We start from the raw sequence: 14,637 nt of genomic DNA on the forward strand, positions 1-14,637 counted from the left end.
TTCAGAATATCCCGAATATCCCAATTTCGAGGCCTGAGCCATATTTTGGAGCCAAATTCTGGCTCTCTGCACATATTCGCAGTTTTAAATTGCGATTTTTTATACCCAACATATGCCGAGTACTGAAAGCAGCAGTGAGTCACATTTTGCACAAACTCCCCTGCAGCTTTCAAAATATCCCAAATATCCCAATTTCGAGGCCTGAGCCATATTTTGGAGCCAACTTATGGCTCTCTGCACGTATTCGCAGTTTGATATTATGACCTATTATACCCAACAAATGCCAAGTACTGAAAGCGGCGTTAGGTCACATTTGTCCCAAACCTCCCTGCAGTTTTCAAAATACCCCAAACATCCCAATTTCGAGGCCTGAGCCATATTTTAGAGCCAAATTCTGGCCCTCTGAACGTATTCGCAGTTTGAAATTACTACTTTTTTATACCCAACATATGCAAAGTACTGAAAGCGGCGTTTGGTGACATTTGTCCCAAACCTCCCTGCAGTTTTCAAAATATCCCAAACATTCCAATATCGAGGCCTGAGCCATATTTTGGAGCCAAATTCAGGCTCTCTGCACGTATTCTCAGTTTGAAATTACGACTTTTTATACCCAACCAATGCCAAGTACTGAAAGCGGCAGTGAGTCACATTTTCCACAAACTCCCCTGCAGTTTTCAAAATATCCAAATTTCGAGGCCTGAGCCATATTTTGGAGCCAAAATGTGGCTCTCTGCACGTATTCGCAGTTTGAAATTACAACTTTTTATACCCAACATATGCCAAGTACTGAATGAGGCGTTTGGTCACATATGCCACAAACTTCCATGCAGTTTTCAAAATATCCCAAACATCCCAATATCTATGCCTGAGCCACATTTTAGAGCCAAATTTAGGCTCTCTGCACGTATTCGCAGCTGAAATAACGACTTTTTATACCCAACATATGCCAAGTACTGAAAAAGGCAGTGAGTCACATTTTGCACAAACTCCCCTGCAGTTTCCAAAATATCGCAAATATCCCAATTTTGAGGCCTGAGCCATATTTTGGAGCCAAATTCTGGCTCTCTGCACGTATTCGCAGTTTGAAATTACGACTTTTTTATACCCAACATATGCCTAGTCATGAAAGCGGCAGTGAGTCACATTTTGCATAAACTCCCCTGCAGTTTTCAAAATATCCCAAATATCCCAATTTCGAGGCCTGAGCCATTTTTTGGAGCCAAATTCTGGCTCTCTGCACGTATTCGCAGTTTGAAATTGCGACTTTTTATACCCAACATATGCCAAGTCCTGAGATCGGCAGTGAGTCACATTTTGCACAATCTCCCCTGCAGTTTTCGAAAGATCCCAAATATCCCAATTTCGAGGCCTATGCCATATTTTGGAGTCAAATTCACGCTCTCTGCACGTATTCGCAGTTTGAAATTGCGACTTTTTATACCTAACATATGCCACGTACTGAAAGCGGCGTTTGGTCACATTTGTCCCAATCCCCCCTGCAGTTTTCAAAATATCCCAAACATCCCAATTTCGAGGCCTGAGCCATATTTTGGAGCCAAATTCTGGCTCTCTGCACGTATTCGCAGTTTGAAATTACGACTTTTTCCCATCATTTGCTAAGTCCTGAAAGCGGCAGAGAGTCACATTTTGCACAAACTCCCTTGCAGTTTTCGAAATATCCCAAATATCCCAATTTCGAGGCCTGAGCCATATTTTGGAGCCAAATTCTGGCTCTCTGCACGTATTCGCAGTTTGAAATTGCGACTTTTTTTATACCCAACATATGCCAAGAACTGAAAGCGGCGTTTGGACACATATGTCCCAATCCCCCCTGCATTTTTCAAAATATATCAAACATCCTAATTTCGTGCCCTGAGCCATATTTTAGAGCCAAATTCAAGCTCTCTGCACGTAATCGCAGTTTGAAATTACGACTTTTTATAACCAACAAATGCCAAGTACTGAAAGCGGCGTTTGGTGACATTTGTCCCAAACCTCCCTGCAGTTTTCAAAATATCCTAAACATTCCAATATCGAGGCCTGAGCCATATTTTGGAGCCAAATTCAGGCTCTCTGCACGTATTCTCAGTTTGAAATTACGACTTTTTATACCCAACCAATGCCAAGTACTGAAAGCGGCAGTGAGTCACATTTTCCACAAACTCCCCTGCAGTTTTCAAAATATCCCAATTTCGAGGCCTGAGCCATATTTTAGAGCCAAAATTTGGCTCTCTACACGTATTCGCAGTTTGAAATTACAACTTTTTATACCCAACATTTGCCAAGTACTGAATGCGGCATTTGGTCACATATGTCCCAAACTTCCATGCAGTTTTCAAAATATCCCAAACATCCCAATATCGAGGCCTGAGCCACATTTTAGAGCCAAATTTAGGCTCTCTGCACGTATTCGCAGCTTGAAATAACGATTTTTATACCCAACATATACCAAGTACTGAAAAAGCCAGTGAGTCACATTTTGCACAAACTCCCCTGCAGTTTCCAAAATATCGCCAATATCCCAATTTTGAGGCCTGGGCCATATTTTGGAGCCAAATTCTGGCTCTCTGCACGTATTCGCAGTTTGAAATTACGACTTTTTTATACCCAACATATGCCTAGTCCTGAAAGCGGCAGTGAGTCACATTTTGCATAAACTCCCCTGCAGTTTTCAAAATATCCCAAATATCCCAATTTCGAGGCCTGAGCCATTTTTTGGAGGCAAATTCTGGCTCTCAGCACGTATTGGCAGTTTGAAATTACTACTTTTTTATACCCAACATATGCGAAGTACTGAAAGCGGCGTTTGGTCACATTTGTCCCAAACCTCCCTGCAGTTTTCAAAATACCCCAAACATCCCAATTTCGAGGCCTGAGCCATATTTTAGAGCCAAATTCTGGCCCTCTGAACGTATTCGCAGTTTGAAATTACTACTTTTTTATACCCAACATATGCAAAGTACTGAAAGCGGCGTTTGGTGACATTTGTCCCAAACCTCCCTGCAGTTTTCAAAATATCCCAAACATTCCAATATCGAGGCCTGAGCCATATTTTGGAGCCAAATTCAGGCTCTCTGCACGTATTCGCAGTTTGAAATTACGACTTTTTATTCGGAACATATGCCAAGTACTGAAAGCGGCGTTTGGTCACATTTGTCCCAATCCCCCGTGCAATTTTCAGAATATCCCGAATATCCCAATTTCGAGGCCTGAGCCATATTTTGGAGCCAAATTCTGGCTCTCTGCACATATTCGCAGTTTTAAATTGCGATTTTTTATACCCAACATATGCCGAGTACTGAAAGCAGCAGTGAGTCACATTTTGCACAAACTCCCCTGCAGCTTTCAAAATATCCCAAATATCCCAATTTCGAGGCCTGAGCCATATTTTGGAGCCAACTTATGGCTCTCTGCACGTATTCGCAGTTTGATATTATGACCTATTATACCCAACAAATGCCAAGTACTGAAAGCGGCGTTAGGTCACATTTGTCCCAAACCTCCCTTCAGTTTTCAAAATATCCTAAACATCCCAATTTCGAGGCCTGAGCCATATTTTTTGAGAAAAATTCTGGCCCTCTGAACGTATACGTAGTTTGAAATTAAGACTTTTTTATACCCAACATTTACCAAGTCATGCAAGCGGCAGTGAGTCACATTTTGCATAAACTCCCCTGCAGTTTTCAAAATATCCCAAACATCCCAATTTCGAGGCCTGAGCCATATTTTGGAGCCAAATTCTGGCTCTCTGCACGTATTCGCAGTTTGAAATTACGATTTTTTTATACCCAACATATGCGAAGTACTGAAAGCGGCGTTTGGTCACATTTGTCCCAAACCTCCCTGAAATTATCAAAATATCCCAACCATCTTTGTATCGAGGCCTGAGCCATATTTTGGAGCTAAATTTTGGCTCTCTGCACGTTTTCGCTGTTTAATATTACGACTTTTTATACCCAACATATGCCAAGTACTGAAAGCGGCAGTGAGTCACATTTTTCACAAACTCCCTTGCAGTTTTCAAAATATCCCAAATATCCCAATTTGGAGGCCTGAGCCATATTTTTGAGCCAAATTCTGGCTCTCTGCACGTATTCGCAGTTTGAAATTACGACTTTTTATACCAAACATATGCAACGTACTGAAAGCGGCGTTTGGTCATATTTGTCCCAAACCCCTCTGCAGTTTTCAAAATATCCCAAACATCCCAATTTCGAGGCCTTAGCCATATTTTAGAGCTAAATTTTGGCTCTATGCATGTATTCGCAGTTTTAAATTACGACTTTTTATACCCAACATATGCCTAGTCCTGAAAGCGGCAATGAGTCACATTTTGCACAAACTCCCCTGCAGTTTTCGAAATATCCCAAATATCCCAATTTCGTGGCCTGAGCCATATTTTAGAGCCGAATTCTGGCTCTCTGCACGTATTCGCTGTTTGAAATTGCGACTTTTTTATACCCAACATATGCCAAGTACTGAAAGCGGCGTTTGGACACATTTGTCCCAATCCCCCCTGCAGTTTTCAAAATATCCCAAACATCCCAATTTCGAGACCTGAGCCATATTTTGGAGCCAAATTCTGGCTCTCTTCACGTATTCGCAGTTTGAAATTACGACTTTTTATACCCAACATATGCCAAGTACTGAAAGCGTCAGAGAGTCACATTTTGCACAAACTCCCCTGCAGTTTTCAAAATATCCCAAATATCCCAATTTCGAGGCCTGAGCCATATTTTGGAGCCAAATTCTGGCTCTCTGCAGGTATTCGCAGTTTGAAATTACGACTTTTTATACCCAACATATGCGAAGTACTGAAAGCGGCGTTTGGTCACATTTGTCCCAAACCTCATTGCATTTTTAAAAGTATCCCAAACATCCCAATTTCGAGGGCTGAGCCATATTTTGGAGCCAGATTCTGGCTCTATACACGTATTCGCAGTTTGAAATTACGATTTTTATACCCAACATATGCGAAATCCTGAAAGCAGCAGTGAGTCACATTTTGCGCAAACTCCCCTGCAGTTTTCGAAATATCCCAAATATCCCAATTTCGTGGCCTGATCCATATTTTGGAGCCAAATTCTGGCTCTCTGCACGTATTCGCAGTTTGAAATTACGACTTTTTATACCCAACATATTCCAAGTACTGAAAGCGGCAGTGAGTAATATTTTGCACAAACTCCCGTGCAGTTTTTAAAATATCCCAATTTCGAGGCCTGAGCCATATTTTGGAGCCAAATCCTGGCTCTCTGCAAGTATTCGCAGTTTGAAATAACGACTTTTTATACAGAACATATGCCAAGTACTGAAAGCGGCGTTGGGTCACATTTGTGCCAATCCCCCCTGCAATTTTCAAAATATTCCGAACATCCCAATTTCGAGGCCTGAGCCATATTTTGGAGCCAAATTCTGGCCCAATGTATGTATTCGCAGTTTGAAATTGCGACTTTCTTTACCCAACATATGCCAAGTACTGAAAGCAGCAGTGAGTCACATTTTGCACAAACTCCCCTGCAGCTTTCAAAATATCCCAAATATCCCAATTTCGAAGCCTGAGCCATATTTTGAAGCAAAATTTTGGCTCTCTGTACGTATTCGCAGTTTGATATTATGACTTTTTTATACCCAACAAATGCCAAGTACTGAAAGCGGCGTTTGGCCACATTTGTCCCAATCCCCCTTGCAATTTTCAAAATATCCCGAATATCGCAATTTCGAGCCCTGAGCCATATTTTGGAGCCAAATTCTGGCTCTCTGCACGTATTCGCAGTTTGAAATTACGACTTTTTATACCCAACATATGCGAAGTACTGAAAGCGGCGTTTGGTCACATTTGTCCCAAACCTCATTGCATCTTTAAAAATATCCCAAACTTCCCAATTTCGAGGCCTGAGCCATATTTTGGAGCCAAATTCTGGCTTTCTGCACGTATTCGCAGTTTAATATTACGACTTTTTATACCCATCATATGCCAAGTACTGAAAGCGGTAGTGAGTCACCTTTTGTACAAACTCCCCTGCAGTTTTCAAAATATCCCAAATCAACCAATTTCGAGTCTTGAGCCTTATTTTGGAGCCAAATTCAGGCTGTCTGCACGTATTCGCAGTTTGAAATTACGACTTTTTATACCCAACATATGCGAATTACTGAGAGCGGCGTTTGGTCACATTTGTCCCAAACCTCCCTGCAGTTTTCAAAATATCGCAAACATCCCAATTTCGAGGCCTGAGCCATATTTTGGAGACAAATTCTGGCTCTCTGCACGTATTCGCAGTTTGAAATTACGACTTTTTATACCCAATATATGCGAAGTACTGAAAGCGGCGTTTGGTCACATTTGTCCCAAACCTCATTGCATCTTTAAAAATATCCCAAACATCCCAATTTCGAGGCCTGAGCCATATTTTGGAGCCAAATTCTGGCTTTCTGCACGTATTCGCAGTTTAATATTACGACTTTTTATACCCATCATATGCCAAGTACTGAAAGCGGTAGTGAGTCACCTTTTGTACAAACTCCCCTGCAGTTTTCAAAATATCCCAAATCAACCAATTTCGAGTCTTGAGCCTTATTTTGGAGCCAAATTCAGGCTGTCTGCACGTATTCGCAGTTTGAAATTACGACTTTTTATACCCAACATATGCGAATTACTGAGAGCGGCGTTTGGTCACATTTGTCCCAAACCTCCCTGCAGTTTTCAAAATATCGCAAACATCCCAATTTCGAGGCCTGAGCCATATTTTGGAGACAAATTCTGGCTCTCTGCACGTATTCGCAGTTTGAAATTACGACTTTTTCCCATCATTTGCTAAGTCCTGAAAGCGGCAGTGAGTCACATTTTGCACAAACTCCCCTGCAGTTTTCGAAATATCCCAAATATCCCAATTTCGAGGCCTGAGCCATATTTTGGAGCCAAATTCTGGCTCTCTGCACGTATTCGCAGTTTGAAATTGCGACTTTTTTATACCCAACATATGCCAAGAACTGAAAGCGGCGTTTGGACACATATGTCCCAATCCCCCCTGCATTTTTCAAAATATATCAAACATCCCAATTTCGTGCCCTGAGCCATATTTTAGAGCCGAATTCAAGCTCTCTGGACGTAATCACAGTTTGAAATTACGACTTTTTATACCCAACAAATGCCAAGTACTGAAAGCGGCAGTGAGTAACATTTTGCAAAAACTCCCCTGCAGTTTTCAAAATATCCCAAATATCCCAATTTCGAGGCCTGAACCATATTTTGGAGCAAAATTCTGGCTCTCTGCACGTATTCGCAGTTTGAAATTACGACTTTTTATACGGAACATATGCCAAGTACTGAAAGTGGCGTTTGGTCACATTTGTCCCAATCCCCCCTGCAATTTTCAGAATATCCCGAATATCCCAATTTCGAGGCCTGAGCCATATTTTGGAGCCAAATTCTGGCTCTCTGCACATATTCGCAGTTTGAAATTGCAAATTTTTATACCCAACATATGCCGAGTACTGAAAGCAGCAGTGAGTCACATTTTGCACAAACTCCCCTGCAGCTTTCAAAATATCCCAATTTCGAGGCCTGAGCCATATTTTGGAGCCAACTTATGGCTCTCTGCACGTATTCGCAGTTTGATATTATGACTTATTATACCCAACAAATGCCAAGTACTGAAAGCGGCGTTAGGTCACATTTGTCCCAAACCTCCCTTCAGTTTTCAAAATATCCCAAACATCCCAATTTCGAGGCCTGAGCCATATTTTTTTAGAAAAATTCTGGCCCTCTGAACGTATTCGCAGTTTGAAATTAAGACTTTTTTATACCCAACATTTGCCAAGTCATGCAAGCGGCAGTGAGTCACATTTTGCATAAACTCCCCTGCAGCTTTCAAAATATCCCAAACATCCCAATTTCGAGGCCTGAGCCATATTTTGGAGCCAAATTCTGGCTCTCTGCACGTATTCGCAGTTTGAAATTACGATTTTTTTATACCCAACATATGCGAAGTACTGAAAGCGGCGTTTGGTCACATTTGTCCCAAACCTCCCTGAAATTATCAAAATATCCCAACCATCTTTGTATCGAGGCCTGAGCCAGATTTTGGAGCCAAATTTTGGCTCTATGCACGTTTTCGCAGTTTAATATTACGACTTTTTATACCCAACATATGCCAAGTACTGAAAGCGGCAGTGAGTCACATTTTTCACAAACTCCCTTGCAGTTTTCAAAATATCCCAAATATCCCAATTTGGAGGCCTGAGCCATATTTTTGAGCCAAATTCTGGCTCTCTGCACGTATTCGCAGTTTGAAATTACGACTTTTTATACCAAACATATGCAACGTACTGAAAGCGGCGTTTGGTCATATTTGTCCCAAACCCCTCTGCAGTTTTCAAAATATCCCAAACATCCCAATTTCGAGGCCTTAGCCATATTTTGGAGCCAAATTTTGGCTCTATGCATGTATTCGCAGTTTTAAATTACGACTTTTTATACCCAATATATGCCTAGTTCTGAAAGCGGCAATGAGTCACATTTTGCACAAACTCCCCTGCAGTTTTCAAAATATCCCAAATATCCCAATTTCGAGGCCTGAGCCATATTTTGGAGCCAAATTCTGGCTCTCTGCAGGTATTCGCAGTTTGAAATTACGACTTTTTATACCCAACATATGCGAAGTACTGAAAGCGGCGTTTGGTCACATTTGTCCCAAACCTCATTGCATTTTTAAAAGTAACCCAAACATCCCAATTTCGAGGGCTGAGCCATATTTTGGAGCCAGATTCTGGCTCTATACACGTATTCGCAGTTTGAAATTACGACTTTTTATACCCAACATATGCGAAATCCTGAAAGCAGCAGTGAGTCACATTTTGCGCAAACTCCCCTGCAGTTTTCGAAATATCCCAAATATCCCAATTTCGTGGCCTGAGCCATATTTTGGAGCCAAATTCTGGCTCTCTGCACGTATTCGCAGTTTGAAATTACGACTTTTTATACCCAACATATTCCAAGTACTGAAAGCGGCAGTGAGTAACATTTTGCACAAACTCCCCTGCAGTTTTTAAAATATCCTAAATATCCCAATTTCGAGGCCTGAGCCATATTTTGGAGCCAAATCCTGGCTCTCTGCAAGTATTCGCAGTTTGAAATAACGACTTTTTATACAGAACATATGCCAAGTACTGAAAGCGGCGTTGGGTCACATTTGTGCCAATCCCCCCTGCAATTTTCAAAATATTGCGAACATCCCAATTTCGAGGCCTGAGCCATGTTTTGGAGCAAAATTCTGGCCCAATGTATGTATTCGCAGTTTGAAATTGCGACTTGCTTTACCCAACATATGCCAAGTACTGAAAGCAGCAGTGAGTCACATTTTGCACAAACTCCCCTGCAGCTTTCAAAATATCCCAAATATCCCAATTTCGAAGCCTGAGCCATATTTTGAAGCAAAATTTTGGCTCTCTGTACGTATTCGCAGTTTGATATTATGACTTTTTTATACCCAACAAATGCCAAGTACTGAAAGCGGCGTTTGGCCACATTTGTCCCTATCCCCCCTGCAATTTTCAAAATATCCCGAATATCCCAATTTCGAGCCCTGAGCCATATTTTGGAGCCAAATTCTGGCTCTCTGCACGTATTCGCAGTTTGAAATTACGACTTTTCATACCCAACATATGTCAAGTACTGAAAGCAGCGTTTGGTCACATTTGTCACAAACCCCCCTGCAGTTTTGAAAATATCCCAAATATCCCAATTTCGAGGCCTGAGCCATATTTTGGAGCCAAATTCTGGCTCTCTGCACGTATTCGCAGTTTGAAATTACAAATTTTCATACACAACATATGCCAAGTACTGAAAGCAGCGTTTGGTCACATTTGTCCCAAACCCCCCTGCAGTTTTCAAAATATCCTAAGCATACCAATTTCGAGGCCTGAGCCATATTTTGGAGCCTAATTCAGGCTCTCTGCACGTATTCGCAGTTTGAAATTACGATTTTTTATACCCAACATATGCCAAGTACTGAAAACGGCGTTTATTGTCTCTCGAAATCTCCCAATTTCGAGGCCAGAGCCATATTTTGGAGCCAAATTCTTGCTCTCTGTACGTATTCGCAGTTTGATATTACGAATTTTTATACCCAACATATACCAAGTACTGAAAGCGGCAGTGAGTCACATTTTGCACAAACTCCCCTGCAGTTTTCAAAATATCCCAAACATCCCAATTTCGAGGCCTGAGCCATATTTTGGAGGCAAATTCTGGCTCTCTGCACGTATTCGCTGTTTGAAATTACGACTTTTTATACCCAACATATGCCAAGTACTGAAAGCGGCAGTGAGTCACATTTTTCCCAATCTCCCTGCAGTTTTCAAAATATACCAATTTCGAGGCCTGAGCCATATTTTGGAGCCAAATTCTGGCTCTCTGATCGTATTCGCAGTTTGAAATTCCTAATTATTTATACACAACATATGCCAAGTACTGAAAGCGGCGTTTGGTCACATTTGTCCCAAACTCCCCTGCAGTTTTCAAAATATGCAAAACATCCAAATTTCGAGGCCTGAGCCATACTTTGGAGCCAAATTCTGGCTCTCTGCACGTATTCGCAGTTTGGAATTACGAATTTTTTATACCCAACATATGCCAAGTACTGAAAGCGGCAGTGAGTCACATTTTGCACAAACTCCCCTGCAGTTTTCAAAATATCCTAAACATCCCAATTTCGAGGCCAGAGCCATATTTTGGAGCCAAATTCAGGCTCTCTGCACGTATTCGCAGTTTGAAATTACGACTTTTATACCCAACATATGCCAGGTACTGAAAGCGACGTTTAGTCATATTTGTTCCAAACTCCCCTGCAGTCTTCAAAATATCCCAAACATCCCAATCTCGAGACCTGAGCCATATTTTGGAGCCAAATTCTGTCTCTCTGCACGTATTTGCAGTTTGATATAACGATTTTGATACCCAACATATGCCAAGTACTGAAAGCGGCGTTTGGTCACATTTGTCCCAAACCTCCCTGCAGTTTTCAAAATATCCCAAACACCCCAATTTTGAGGCCTGAGCCATATTTTGCAGCCAAATTCTGGCTCTCTGCACGTATTCGCAGTTTTAAATTACGAATTTTTTATACCCAACATAAGCCAAGTACTGAAAGCGGCAGTGAGTCACATTTTGCACAAAGTCACCTGCAGTTTTGAAAATATCCCAAATATCCCAATTTCGAGGCCTGAGCCATATTTTGGAGCAAAATTCTGGCTCTCTGCACGTATTCGCAGTTTGAAATTACGACTTTTTTATACCCAACAAATGCTAAGTACTGAAAGTGGCGTTTGGTCAAATTTGTCCCAATCCCCCCTGCAATTTTCAAAATATCCCAAACATCCCAATTTCGAGGCCTGAGCCATATTTTGGAGCCAAATTCAGGCTCTCTGCACGTATTCGCAGTTTGAAATTACGACTTTTATACCCAACATATGCCAGGTACTGAAAACGACGATTAGTCATATTTGTCCCAAACTCCCCTGCAGTCTTCAAAATATCCCAAACATCCCACATTCGAGGCCTGAGCCATATTTTGGAGCCAAATTCTGGCTCTCTGCATGTATTTTCAGTTTGAAATAACGATTTTTATACCCAACATATGCCAAGAACTGAAAGCGGAGTTTTTTCACATTTGTCCCAAACCTCCCTGCAGTTTTAAAAATATCCCAAACACCCCAATTTCGAGGCCTGAGCCATATTTTGGAGCCAAATTCTGGCTCTCTGCACGTATTCGCAGATTGATATTACGACTTTTTATACCCAACATATGCCAAGTTCTGAAAGCGGCGTTTGGTCACATTTGTCACAAACCCCCCTGCAGTTTTCAAAATATCCCAAACATCCCAATTTCGAGGCCTGAGCCGTACTTTGGAGGCAAATTCAAGCTTTCTGCACGTATTCGCAGTTTGAAATTACGACTTTTATACCCCAAATGTGCCAAGGACTGAAAGGGGCAGTGAGTCACATTTTGCACAAACCCCTTGTAGTTTTCAAAATATACCAAATATACCAATTTCGAAGCCTGAGCCATATTTTGGAGCCAAATTCTGGCTCTCTGCGCATATTCGCAGTTTGAAATTCCTAATTATTTATACACAACATATGCCAAGTTCTGAAAGCGGCGTTTGGTCACATTTGTCCCAAACTCCCCTGCAGTTTTCAAAATATCCAAAACATCCCAATTTCGAGGCTTGAGCCATATTTTGGAGGCAAATTCTAGCTCTATTCACGTATTCGCAGTTTGAAATTACGACTTTTTATACGCAACACATGCCAAGTCCTGAAAGCGGCAGTGAGTGACATATTGTACAAACTCCCCTGCAGTTTTCGAAATATCCCAAATATCCCAATTTCGAGGCCTGAGCCATACTTTAGAGCCAAATTCTGGCTCTCTGCACGTATTCGCAGTTTGGAATTACGAATTTTTTATACCCAACATATGCCAAGTACTGAAAGCGGCAGTGAGTCACATTTTGCACAAACTCCCCTGCAGTTTTCAAAATATCCCAAACATCCCAATTTCGAGGCCTGAGCCTTATTTTGGAGCCAAATTCTGGCTCTCTGCACGTATTTGCAGTTTGATATAACGATTTTTATACCCAACATATGCCAAGTACTGAAAGCGGCGTTTGGTCACATTTGTCCCAAACCTCCCTGCAGTTTTCAAAATATCCCAAACACCCCAATTTCGAGGCCTGAGCCATTTTTGGAGCCAATTTCTGGCTCTGCACGTATTCGCAGTTTTAAATTACGAATTTTTTATACCCAACATAAGCCAAGTACTGAAAGCGGCAGTGAGTCACATTTTGCACAAAGTCCCCTGCAGTTTTCAAAATATCCCAAATATCCCAATTTCGAGGCCTGAGCCATATTTTGGAGCAAAATTCTGGCTCTCTGCACGTATTCGCAGTTTGAAATTACGACTTTTCATACCCAACATATGACAGAGCTGGGCCTATACCCGGGCCTGTCTGGGCCTTTTCCCGGGCCTGTCTGGCCCTATACCCGGGCCTGTCTGGGCCTGGATTCGAGCCTGTCTGGGCCACGACCGGGGCCTGTATGGGCCTGGACCGGGGCCTGTCTGGGCCTGGACCAGGGCCTGTCAAAGCCTGGACCGGGCCTGTCAAGGCCTGGACCGGGGCCTGTCAAAGCCTGGACCGGGGCCTGTCTAGGCCTGGACCCGGGTCTTTCTGGGCCTGGACCCGAGACTTTCTGGGCCTATACCCGGAACTTTCTGGGCCTATACCCGGGACATTCTGGGCCTATACGCGGGCCTGTCTGGGCCTAAACCCGGGCCTGTCTGGGCCTATACCCGGGCCTGACTGGGCCTATACCCGGGTTTGTCTGGGCCTATACCCGGGCCTGTCTGGGCCTGGACTTGAGCCTGTCTGGGAATGGACTGGGGCCTGTCAAGGCCTGGACCCGGGCCTGTCAAGGCCTGGACCCGGGCCTGTCAAGGCCTGGACCGGGGCCTTTCTGGGCCTGGACCCAAGCCTTTCTGGGCCTGGACCGGGGCCTGTCTGGGCCTGGACCGGGGCCTGTCTGGGCATGGACCGGGGCCTGTCAAAGCCTGGACCGGGCCTGTCAAGGCCTGGACCGGGCCTGTCAAGGCCTGGACCGGGGCCTGTCAAGGCCTGGACCGGGGCCTGTCAAGGCCTGGACACGGGCCATTCTGGGCCTGTCTGGGCCTATAACCGGGCCTGTCTGGGCCTATACCCGGGCCTGTCTGGGCCTATACCCGGGCCTGTCTGGGCCTATACCTGGGCCTGTCTGGGCCTATACCCGGGCCTGTCTGGGCCTATACCCGGGCCTGTCTGGGCCTATACCCGGGTCTGTCTTGGCCTATATCCGGGCCTGTCTGGGCCTATACCCGGGTCTGTCTTGGCCTATATCCAGGCCTTTCTGGGCCTATACCCGGGTCTGTCTTGGCCTATACCTGGGCCTGTCTGGGCCTATACCCGGGCCTGTCTGGGCCTGGACCCGGGCCTGTCTGAGCCTATACCTTTGCCTGTCTGGGCCTGGACTCGAGCCTGTCTGGGCCTGGACCCGGGCCTGTCTGGGCCTAGATCGGGTCCTGGACCCGGGCCTGTCTGGGCCTATACCCGGGCCTGTCTGGGCCGATACCCGGGCCTGTCTGGGCCTGGACCCGGGCCTGTCTGGGCCTGTACCCGGGCCTGTCTGGGCCTATACCAGGGCCAGTCTGGGCCTATACCCGAGCCTGTCTGGGCCTATACTCAGGCCTGTCTGGGCCTATACCCGGGTCTGTCTTGGCCTATAACCGGGCCTGTCTGGGCCTATACCAGGGCCTGTCTGGGCCTATACCCGGGCCTGTCTTGGCCTGGACCCGGGCCTGTCTGGGCCTATACCCGGGTCTGTCTTGGCCTATACCCGGGCCTGTCTGGGCCTATACCAGGGCCTGTCTGGGCCTATACCCGGGCCTGTCTTGGCCTGGACCCGGGCCTGTCTGGGCCTGGACTCGAGCCTGACTGGGCCTGGACCCGGGCCTGTCAAGGCCTGGACCCGGGCCTTTCTGGGCCTGGACCCGGGCCTTTCTGGGCCTGGACCCGGGCCTTTCTGGGCCTATACCCGGGCCTGTCTGGGCC

This window comes from Procambarus clarkii, unplaced genomic scaffold (genome assembly GCF_040958095.1).
Source record: "Procambarus clarkii isolate CNS0578487 unplaced genomic scaffold, FALCON_Pclarkii_2.0 HiC_scaffold_158, whole genome shotgun sequence".
Lineage (NCBI taxonomy): Eukaryota > Metazoa > Arthropoda > Malacostraca > Decapoda > Cambaridae > Procambarus > Procambarus clarkii.